General features: G+C 43.3%; 1 non-coding gene across 1 annotated transcript; it reads right to left on the reverse strand.

The window, feature by feature from the left end:
* Nucleotides 1-746: 746 nt before the first annotated feature.
* TRNAA-UGC (transfer RNA alanine (anticodon UGC)) lies at nucleotides 747-821 on the reverse strand. The gene has a single exon. It is a non-coding gene; the product is annotated as a tRNA-Ala (tRNA).
* Nucleotides 822-11,991: the final 11,170 nt, after the last annotated feature.

Here is an 11,991-nt window from a genome sequence, read left to right on the forward strand (position 1 = left end):
TCACTCAGGTCCACATATGCAAATAAGGGATTGAAAGTGACGTCCAGTGATTGGATAGTTACAGAAAGTTGTTACAGTTGCGTTGTACTAGAGCTCTATATAAGCAGGCTGGCTGAACCCTTCAGTTCAGTTCTGTTCTGGCCTGTGAATAAACAAGAGCAGTTTGAAGAATCACTGTGTCGTTTGATATGTTTACCGACAACTTAACACATGTGCTCTATTATTTTGTTGGTTGATTTATGTTATGCAAGGTCTGGTCTCATTCAGACTTTATTTCTCCCGTGTTGCCCGTAATCACTTTGCTATTTACTCCTTTCTGCTTGCACTTCATCAGTTTGCAAGAGCAGCCTTGAACTCCCTCTTCCATTTCTAATCTGTAGCACATCAACCGGCAATGACAGTAATCTTGGACAAAGTTAGCCTGCTAAAATCCCCTTGAGTCCACTGGAATTTCACTTGCCTAACTATGTGAAGGGTTATAAACAGACACCCTAACACAGCAAAGGAATTCTGCCCACAGAAGCAGACTTTCACACATGCATGTATGTCAGTATGAATATATGGATAGGAATTAACATTGATTCCTGCTTTGCAAGATGTTGGACTAGATGGCTCTTTAGTTCCCTTCCAACTCTGCTGTTTTATGATACTATGCATACTGAGTCAGACCATATAATCCAGTACTGTCTATTCTAATTGGTAGTAGCTCTCCAGGGTTTCAGACAGGATGCATTCCCAGGCCTATTTGGAAATACCAGGGATTGAACCTGGGACCTTCTGCTTGCAAGGCAAATGCTCTACCACTGAGCTGAGGTCCTTCCCCGCCATCTGATCAACATTCAAAATTGCAGTTCTGTATGCCTCACTAAATTATTGCTTATATCCTTTAATGCGTTGGGAGGTTTTCAGCTGGAGATTATGCATTGCAAAATTCCAAAAAGTACAAATTTCAAAGGATAGCTGAATTTTGGTTCAGGAAGAGTGCATTAGGAAGGTATATTTAACATTATTTCCAGGTCCATATTTCCCGTCTACTCTGCCTTTTGGTTCCCATGCTTTAATCATGAAGCGGGAGACACTGACTCATTTCTATGAGGGAAACATTAATAACCTCTCAATAGCCAGTGGAAAATTGGCAAACATGAAGCAGACTCAGTATAAAGCGCTTTCTGGGTGTTGTGTGGAGATTGTGCCAGATCAGGAGGAAGAAGAAGAAGAAGAAGAAGAAGAAGAAGAAGAAGAAGAAGAGGAGGAGGAGGAGGAGGAGGAGTGTGGACTTGATATCCTGCCTTTCACTCCCCTTAAGGCAGGCATAGCCAAAGTCTGTTTTGGGGCCCAATCCAGTCCGCCTGTCAGTTTAATCTGGCCCCTGTGGCAGTCTATCTCCTGGGGTAAAATCCTAAAAAAAGCTCAACAAGTTCAATCCTAAAAAAAAGTCAACAACTTTGGTCGGCCCTCACGCATGTTCACTTCATCAAACCCAGCCCTCTTTGAAAAATGTTTGGGCACCCCTGCTAAGGAGTCTCAAAGCGGCTCACAATCTCCTTTCCCTTCCTCCCCCACAACAAACACTCTGTGAGGTGAGTGAGGCTGAGGGACTTCAGAGAAGTGTGACTGGCCCAAGGTCACCCAGCAGCTGCAGGTGGAGGAGCGGAGACGCGAACCCGCTTCACCAGGTTACGAGACTACCACTCTTAACCACTACACCACGCTGGCATGTGAGGAGTTGCTGATTTGTCAGTAGTTCTGTCCCCACTATTTCCTTTGAGCCATAGCCCCCTGGGAAGCTCAGCAGGAAATCCCACAGAGCGTACCAGGGTAAGACAGATGAGGGCAGAAGCATCTGCCAGCAGCAATTCTCTCTTTTCTGAGACACAAAACAAGTCCTCCCTTCTTTAGCTGCTCACAGCCTATGCATGCAGCATGTGAAAGAGGCAGCCTAGCACATGAGTGGACAGTTCCCCTGTGCAAAGTCCACCCCAATTAAGGAAGATTGATTTAGGATCAGAAAAGAGGAGTTGCATCCAGTTTAAACAGGTAATAAGCAAAAATAAAACAGCATAAAGGCTTAAATGCCTTTTTTTATTTGTTGTTGTTTGTAACATTTTTATTCATCTTTAAACTGTTTAACAAAGTTGCATTGATATATATCTTTGTTTACATTGGAGCATATGACATGCAGCAATTACATAAAAATAAACATAAAATCTTAAATCCTTACTAGCCCAGAAGAGTTACAAGCAGCATCTAGATCCCCATAATACTCACACACATGATGTCAGGCAGGGTTCCCAAAGGGGTTGGGCTAGATGATCCTCAGGGTCCCTTCCAACTCTACAATTCTGTGATTTTATGATTCATGTGGGTGGTATTTTAAAATACAATTAAAAAATCATACATGTGGCACAGTACATTACCATTGCTGCAACAGGCAGAAGACTCCTTGGTGGTCCTCCAAGACTCTCAAAAAAATTCAACTTGTCCATTGGTAGGGGTGGAGTTTGGGAACCAGTGATGTAAGGGAAAGCTTCAGGTATTCAGGAAAGTTTAGAGTCTGAATGTGGGAATATTCCAAAAATTGGAAGAAGTTATAGGGTCAGTTGAGGGGGAAATTGATGGGATGGAGGAAGGACCTACCATCGCATATTGAATGGGAGGCAGCTTACCCATGATCATGTGGCTTCTTAAAGGTTTGACTCCTCCTCTGGTTTGGAAGGTAAGGTCAAACAGGAACAAGCTGGAATTGTTGTTGAGCCTGAAGGGGAAGGAGCCTCCCACTACTCTTGACTCTGCCTTCAGTGAGAGAGTGAGGTTAATTCCAATTACGGTATGTCACTCCTGTGGGTGCAACGGTATTTTTTTTTTTATCCTTCTTTTATCCTCAGTCATCAGCTGGATTTTCAACTAGGCTTAATATTTCTTAAAATTCTTCAGCTAGTCCCCCCTCTATTCCTTATGTTGTTTTTCAGAATTTTCCAGCCAGTTAAGTGATTTAAGTACCTGTTTTTCTTCTCCATGCTTCAGCCACATTTTTAACGTTGTTTTGCTATACTTTAAAACAAATGTCTTGCACTTCTCCTTTAATTTTGGAGGGGCACATGTCCAGTTCCAAGCATCTATTCCAGTATACCTGTTAGTTCTTACTTTAATTACGCTTGTGGCACAGCTTGCTGTTCAATTTAATGATAATTTAGGAAGTACTTTTCTATCATTATAACCATCCCCACCCTACCCTGAGAATATTAGCAAGTGTTCCCTGGAGCTTTGCTTCCAATAGCCACCACCTGCTGCGTTTTTAGCATACATAATAATTTAGGAGTATCTGTAGGTAAATGAATGGCTCAGAGGTTTTATAATGGAGCATGGAGCTTCTACTCCTTTGAATGCAGCTCAGGTCCCTAGCTAACAAACATCATTTCCATCCATCTATTATTCAAAGAAATGTGTTTAGAATCTAATTAAGTTACCTAATGAAGGAGGTAAAATATCAGTAACTACTGCTGTTTGGCCACAATAGTCTGGAAGCAGAAACACAGGCTCGGAGCATCTCCAAAGCCATGAAAAGCTGGGAGAAAAGAACAGGGAGATGAATGAACTCATTTATATCCTTCCTTGTGTTCTGAACAGGCTTGCCATTATTAAGATGCAGAATACTGAATTAGACAGACAGTAGAAGTGATACTCAGGGACTGTCCTAGGGTTGGAAGCATCAGTCAAAAGAAAATGATGTTCACAGAGAGCACAGTAGGACCAGTTTGTCAACTGGATAAGCTGGTATTGGGGTTTGCAAGTACCATGCAAAGCCTGGTGTTCTTGTATTCAACAGCCATAGGTGATCCATTGGCCTTTTCAAGGTTCACAGGATAAGGTTTCTTGTGGCTGTTAAGTAAGTGTAGAACATGTCCCCAAACATTTTAGGTAGAGTGTAGGTGCAGCCTGGAAGATCAACTCTCATCAACCCTTGCTAGCATAGACAATGGTCAGAAATGATGGGTTGTAGTCCAACGGGAGGCTCAGGATAGTGCCTCCTTGCACTAGAGCATACCAAGGTTTTTTCTCCCTGTTCTTGCATGTTCTTTCCTGAGAGCCAGGCTTCCAGAGAACTGGGTGAGTAACTGGAGCTATAAAGTGAAACATCAGTGTAAATAAAAGTGGAAGACATGGGGCAGTGATGCAGTTGTGTGGTGTGTCTGCTTCGCCACATTCCCCAGATGTGAGCTAAGCAAATGAGTTCAGCCTCTCCAGCTACTGGCTGCCCAGTGTTTACTGCTTTTTAAGCGTTAACAAATTAACCAAAGTCGTGACATATGAATGTCCCCCTCGGAACAGAAAGCTTTTGTTACCTTGATGATGTCTGGGTGGCGCCTCTTCTTAGATTTAATAAAGAACTCCAGTCTCCAGGCTTATTGGCCAAGTACGTTCTGCTGCCACAGAAACAAATACAAACAAATCCCTGTTTCTTCTTCTTCTCTTCTTAATGGTGTTGTGCGCAACCTTTAGTGCTGCAGTTTCAGTTTGTCTCTCTGTTGACATCTAGTGCCCTGTGCTGAAAGAGCTTCATTGAGGCATGTCACCCAAAGGCATTCCATTGCATTTGGCTTGGTTGTAATATTTACTTTTGCAAATCTTACTCAACAACTTTCCTTCTCTGTCACCTTCTATAGGCATTTGTCAGCAACAGCATAACAAAGGGTTATCTGTATAACCCTTCTTGTATAGTTTGCTGAAAATTATAATCTGCTAACATAGGAGTACAGTGATGTAATAGGAGTAATAGAAATGTCAGGTGAATTGGTACTCTGGAGTTCTAAATTCAGGACTTCAAAACACCTCATAAGCATGAAGGCAGTGCTAAAAATGAAAGGAAGAAGGCTTCGTTTTAGCAGGAGTTTCAGCGCAAACCCCTTGGCTTGATCATGAACTGAATTCATGCACTGAATTAAATAAAGCTGAGCAGGATTGAACTCCCTGCTCATCAGCAGATGAGTGCCAGTTAAATTCTGCCGCATTGACAGCATGCATCAGTTCCCGCCTTGCCCATTAGTTGATGTCACCTGCCCATTGGAGCATTATCAGCTGATTGGCAAGTGGGCCTGGTGTTGGGGGAAATGGCCTAATGAGCCAGATTGGAATCTCTGGTAGCCAAGATTGGCCTGTGGGCAAGAGGTTCCTTACCCATGTACTAATGCAGGGATGTCCAACCAGTAGATCACAATCTACCTGGCTGATTGCGGGATCCTTATCGTGTACAAAAAGTTACGGGGGGAAAGCTAAACCGCCACCCGACCCCACCCCCATCCACCTTCCCTCTCTCCACCCCCCCTTTCCTTCTCTCTTTCTTTTTTCTTCTCCCCCTAATGCCTGAACAAATGAAATGGATTTGTAAAAATGTTACATGAAAAAACAAAAAACAAAAAACGAGGCACTACACTTCTGTAAAACAAGAAAATCCTTAATAAAATATTTAAAAAAACAAAAAAACAAAAAAAAAACTCTGGGTAATCCTCTCCCAAAAAAGCTCAACAACTCTGGGCAATCCAACCCCCCCCCCCATGCATAACCTCCTCCCTCCAATGACAATGGGTAGATCACTGCCAGTTTTCTTATACTGGGAGTAGATCACAGTCTCTTGGGAGTTGGACATGCCTGTTAATGGATTGCATAATGGCTGAACCTAATACATGTCCCAATCTACTTTGTGCATCAGGGGGGTTGTTTTCCTTTCTGCCACACAGAATATATACCAGTCTAACTACAGTGTCCTCTGACGTAGGCTTGGTTGTTTGGAGAAGAATTTTGCAACACCTTCAATCTGTCCTGCCCCAGTCTTTCCTTTAGCAAGCTTTTCCTGATTTATTTAAGATTAAAGCTAAACTAGATTCACTAGGCATGGACAAATTTCTCTCTCGTTTTGCTAAGCTTAAATTCAGTTTTCCACATCTTCACATCAGTTCAAATTTGTACGTGTTTGCAGGCACCTTTCTCCTAATACAGGCATTTCCCTACACATTTTTTTTCTTCATATATGCCTTTCTGCAAGAAAACTCCCAAATACAGCATATAGTTTAAATGTTGGCTGTTGACAGTGAGAGGGCCCTGTACCGTAGTCCCAACCCAACCCAACCCAACCCAGCAATTCCTGCATCTGCATTCTTTTGTTGAAGAAGAAGAAAAGAGGTTAGGAGTTCTGGTCACAGGATTCCCCTCTCAGATGAGAGATAAATCATATTACCTACCTAATGCCCTCTTCCCGAACCAAAATGCAGCTATACTTTGAAATCTGTACTTTTTATAATTTTGCAATGCAATATATATATATATATATATATATATATATATATATATGCATGCACAAAAGTGTATATTACGAGAAAGTGCACACAAAAAATGTATATTGGTGGCAACAATGAAAAAATCCATTGATTCTGTTGCCTTAGCTGCAAGTTCTTCCTGTTATGATTAACTGAAAGCTGATTAGCTATTACTGCCAGATTCCTAAGCAGTATGTATTTTATGAGGTGGGGGAAGAGTGCTGAGACAAGAGCTCCAGCTACTACAATAGAGACTTCCGCCCTACAAAACTTTGGGGCCAATAATATGCTTCCCCCAAAATATAATGGGATAGGAACTAATATGTGTTCTGAAAATAGGCACATCAAAAGAGGGCTGCTCCATTTCTTACATGGGACCACATCTAAGCAGTAAAAAAAAGCACTGACTTACTTCTGGTCTCCTTGAAATACAGTTTTGTTTCAGGTATGTTGATTTGCAACATCAATATCACAGGGTGTGGGGCCACCTCTGAAAAGGCCCTTTCCTTGTTACCTGGAAACCTGATTGATCTTAATGGCATGGGAGCAGTGGCGTAGCGTGGGGGGTGCAGGAGGGGCCAGCCGCACCGGGTTAGGGGGCGCAAATCCACGGGTTAGGGGGCGCAAATTACTTGCCTTGCCCCGGGTGCTGACAACCCACGCTACGCCACTGCATGGGAGAGAACATACTACATGAGGCACACCATAGTTCATTTCTTATTTTGATTTATGGGGTGCTTTGCCATATGAATATGCGCAAAGTGGATCACAACAGAACGTTAGTATTTATAACACAATGCTTCACACTAGATTTTTGAATTAAAATTGTAGCTGATCCGCAGATGTTTAGTGGAGATAGGTGAATAACAAGAAAGCTGAAATCCGAACAGCCAATTGGATCGTTCTGAACTCTAGGTCACTTGTCATTAAAGTCCTAATGAACACAAGTCCTCACCACATTTTCCAGACTGGCGCTACCTCTTGTTTTTCTCCACCCCACATTCCAATATAGAACCGAAAGATCCCAGCAGATACTTATTCAATTGACTGAAGCAGCAAACAGTCAAGTACATCGTGTTGCCATGCAACTTGTGTCGGCTTCCCTGTGGATGGGTTTGGTTTTTTTGGTTGTTGTTACCTTGGTGACAACCAGCTGAATAGTCGTGGCACACAAAATTGTCTCTTTCCTCCCTAAGAGGGAACATGGGCTAATTCTGTTCTTCAGGAGGGTTCTAGAAGCAAGCAAAGGTGGATGGGATTTCCAGCACAAGATGATAGTAGGTACTTTGCTTCCCAAGTCAAGGATGTCTGTAAGCAACTTCACTCTCCCCTCCCCACTTTGAAATTGCATGTGGAAGCAGCATTTGGTGGAAATAAAACTCTGAAAATCTTTTGAGCTACCGGAATCTTTCTCAAGGTCTGGAACGAACAACTGCACTGGAGAGCAAATTTCCCAGAGGCTATGGATGACGTAATACACGTCTGAGTGGAAAGAGCAGGCCTTTGCAAACCATTCCATCTGTATCACTGACCTACTTGGGCTCAGCCGAGTTCTCAGCGACCTGGGAGGAAATAAACGAGATGTAATGAATGCGCAATCACACCTGATTGGAGGGAACCAGATGGTGTGAGGTGCTTTTAATTATTCACATCCATGTGGGCTAAGTGACTGCCCTGGTCTTTCCTTGTTTTATCGTCTAGGGCTGCTCTAACAGCGTCTTTCCTTTGCGGCAGCTGTCTGCCGCACAGCACAGTGCTCACTAATGGTGCTGGGACTTCAGCCATCAGGGCCACAATCTTATTATGGACTTTTGTGAGCCTGCTATGTGGGCATCCTAATGCTTACTGGCAGATGATGCATCATAAATGGCTCTTGGGGTCCTTGGGCATCCGTTGAACAGAGCAGCCGAAACCCAGAACACATGTTCCTCAGGCTCTGCACATCACATGGCTGAGCCGGCAAGACTGCAGACAGTACCTTGTTTTAACTCTGCCTGGCAGTCTGAAGGAACAAAATGTTTACAGCTTGGAAACAGGACCTTGTTCTCAGAAGGCATTTGCTCCTCCCAAATGCAAAAATAGGAGCGGCACCATGTTTCCTGGCAGAGCCTTCGGCAGGCAGAAACCAGCCAGGTAAAGCTTACCTTCATCTTTGTTTCTCCGTTGCATCTCACAACTTCTCCACCAGAGGCAAGGTTTTTTTAAAAGGAAAGGAATCTGTGTGATTTGTACTTTCATTTTGTACTTTCCTCATTGAAAATCACTTTCATCCATCTCCAATTTTAGTATGAATGTATGACTATAGGATGGTGCTGGAGGAAACTCCCATGGACTGCAAGAAGATCAAACATATCCATCCTGAAGGAAATCAGCCCTGAGTGCTCACTGGAAGGACAGATCCTGAAGCTGAGGCTCCAATACTTTGGCCACTTCATGAGAAGAGAAGACTCCCTGGAAAAGACCCTGATGTTGGGAAAGATGGAGGGCACAAGGAGAAAGGGACGACAGAGGACGAGATGGTTGGACAGTGTTCTCGAAGCTACCAGCATGAGTTTGACCAAACTGCGGGAGGCAGTGGAAGACAGGAGTGCCCGGCGTGCTCTGGTCCATGGGGTCACGAAGAGTCGGACACGACTAAACGACAACAACAACAACAACATGACTATAGGAAGAACCCTGCTGGATCTGGCTAAAGTCCTATCTTGTCCAAAATGCTGTTCCTACAGTGACCAGGTATATGCTTCTGAGAAAACCCCAGGCAGGACAGGAGTGCAATAGTTCTCTCCTACTGCTTTTCCCTGGCAACTGCTATACAAGAACATACTGCCTGTAATCCTGGAGGGAGTACAATAGCCATTGTGGCTAGTAGCCACTGGCAGCCTTATTCTCCATGAATTTGTCAAAACCCCATTTAAAGCAATCCAAGTTGGTGGCCATCATCACATCTTCTGAAAGCGAACTCCTTAGTTTTAAAGTGGCACTCAAGGGGGGAAAAACATAATTTGACTGGTGGATATGAAAATTAAACTGTAATGTCAATTCCAATGCATTTGTTCATATCCTTTACAATTCCTTTTTCAATTGCAGCATTAAGGAAAGACTATAATTTCAGCAAGAAGACTGAACCAAGAAACCGTAATCTCTATTAGACATTTGGAGACAGGTCCTGCTGTCCAAGCTTGCAAATGATTTCGAGCACGTCTTAAAGAGACTGTACTAACAGGCACAAAACCTTTATTAACAGGTGCAAACCAGTTAACAGTATGCCTGTACTGCAAACTGTTTATTTCTCCACCCGCCTGCAGTGGTGAACTAGTACGGAGTTACTAAAATGGCATGTAAGAAATGGATGTAATTGTAATGAATGAAGCCTTAATGGGTTAATTTAATCAAAACAGAAGTTTTATATTCATTCATTCACCCAGGGTGCGACAGAAACAGCTCTGCCATAAACTGAGTGAGGCAACAATAGCAGACTATTTAGAGAGAGAGCTGGAGGTTAGCACTAGACAACCTGTTATCGGGAGCTAATTATGCACAGTTGGTTAATTTACATGCCTTTCTGGTTAGTGTACTTCCCACTTCCTTTTCCAGAATTCTGGGCAGCCCTTGCCTTCTAGAAATGGCTATCAGACTAATACTACATACAAAGTGATGGTGTCAGAACAAGCTGTTGTCATAGTGGACAGTTCTCTGAAGCTATAGGGGGGATCATATTAAATGCTAGGAAAGAGAGAAAATAAAACAGCAAGCACCATTATGCCACTGTATAATAAATCTAAATCACGAAATTAAAAGACGCCTGCTTCTTGGGAGAAGGGCAATGACAGGCCTAGACAGCATCTTGAGAAGTAGAGATGTCACCTTGCCAACAAAGGTCCGTATAGTTAAAGCCATGGTTTTCCCAGTAGTGATGTATGGAAGTGAGAGCTGGACCATAAAGAAGGCTGATCGCCGAAGAATTGATGCTTTTGAATTATGGTGCTGGAGGAGACTCTTGAGAGTCCCATGGACTGCAAGAAGATCAAACGCATCCATTCTTAAGGAAATCAGCCCTGAGTGCTCACTGGAAGGACAGATCGTGAAGCTAAGGCTCCAGTACTTTGGCCACCTCATGAGAAGAGAAGACTCCCTGGAGAAGACCCTGATGCTTGGAAAGATGGAGGGCACAAGGAGAAGGGGGCGACAGAGGACGAGATGGTTGGATAGTGTTTTCGAGGTTACCAGCATGAGTTTGACCAAACTGTGGGAGGTAGTGGAGGACAGAGGTGCCTGGCGTGCTCTGGTCCATGGGGTCACGAAGAGTCGGACACGACTAAACGACTAAACAACAACGACAAATGGCTACATTTGAAGCACCGTATACATGTGGCTTTACACATGCCATTAAGCTCCCAATTCTTATCAGCCCCAGCCAAGATGAGAGTCCAGGCATAATGGGAGTTCTGGTTCAGCAACATATAGAAGGCGACAGGTTAGGCACTTTTGGTATACGATACTGGTCACCCAACTCGAAAATGAGCACAGAGCTGGAAAAAAACCAACTAAAATTATCAATGGAAATGAAAAGCTTCACTATAAACATTTGGGGCTTTCCAGTTTTTTGGGAGGGCGGGGAAGAGACTTAATAAAGATTATGAATGGAGTAGAGTGAGAGAATCCTTCCCACCACCATCACTTGTAATCCTAGAAACTCAGGGTCACTCAATGCGGTTGACTGGCAGTGGATTCAGGACAATCAATGTTGCCTTCATGTTCTGCTTGGGAGCTTGCAGGAAACTGTGACTGAGTGCTGTCAATAGCAAGGCTGGTGTCAACACCTAGCATCCTTGGGCAGGTGTGCCAGGGCCATGGCTCGCCATCAAGGCCCACAACCAATGCCTGCTCTAATCCCACATTAAAAAGAAAATCCTCCTGGTGCTCCAAGCAGCCATTTTAGTCCCTTCAATGCTATATTCCAGAGCAACAGCACTATAGAAAATTCAAATGGCAGCTCAGCTCTTTACGTCCGCAGTTGTTTCCTGCTGCTGCAAGGTTACCGGTAAGTGCATTAAGGCCTGCCAGGGAGCATTTTGAACAGGGCTTCCTCAAACCTGAAGCTTGCTTTAGTTGGAGCTTTGGTTTGATGCAGCAGGGCACAAAATCATAGAATGGTAGAGTTGGAAGGAACCCATGGGTTATCTAGTATTTTAATGTTTGATGTATTACAGTATTTTAATATTTTTTTGGAAGCCGCCCAGAGTGGCTGGGGAAGCCCAGCCAGATGGGCGGGGTATAAATATTATTATTATTGTTATTATTATTATTATTATTATTATTATTATTATTATTATTACCCCCTTGCAAGGCAGGAATCTCAGCTAAACCATCCACAACAGATGGCTATGTATTGTTTTAATTAGTAAGGCTGGTTCAAGGACTAGCAACCCTGAAGAGGAGTTGTGTTTTGCAAATGTTCTGAGAAAACTAGCCCCTTAAAGCCCCCACCCCCAAAAAAGTACAGTTCCGGGGACAATGAGTTACTAATATTTGACCAAATGACCTAAGCACTGAATGATGCAATATACTGCAAAGGAAAGCAATCCTTTGTCTTAGATAGGAAGGAAACGACCAGCTTAATGTGTTAATGATGGGCACCATGAAGTAATTTATTAATGTTTTACAAGAGATGAAACCACCA

This window comes from Podarcis muralis, chromosome 2 (assembly GCF_964188315.1).
Source record: "Podarcis muralis chromosome 2, rPodMur119.hap1.1, whole genome shotgun sequence".
Taxonomy (NCBI): Eukaryota; Metazoa; Chordata; class Lepidosauria; order Squamata; family Lacertidae; genus Podarcis; species Podarcis muralis.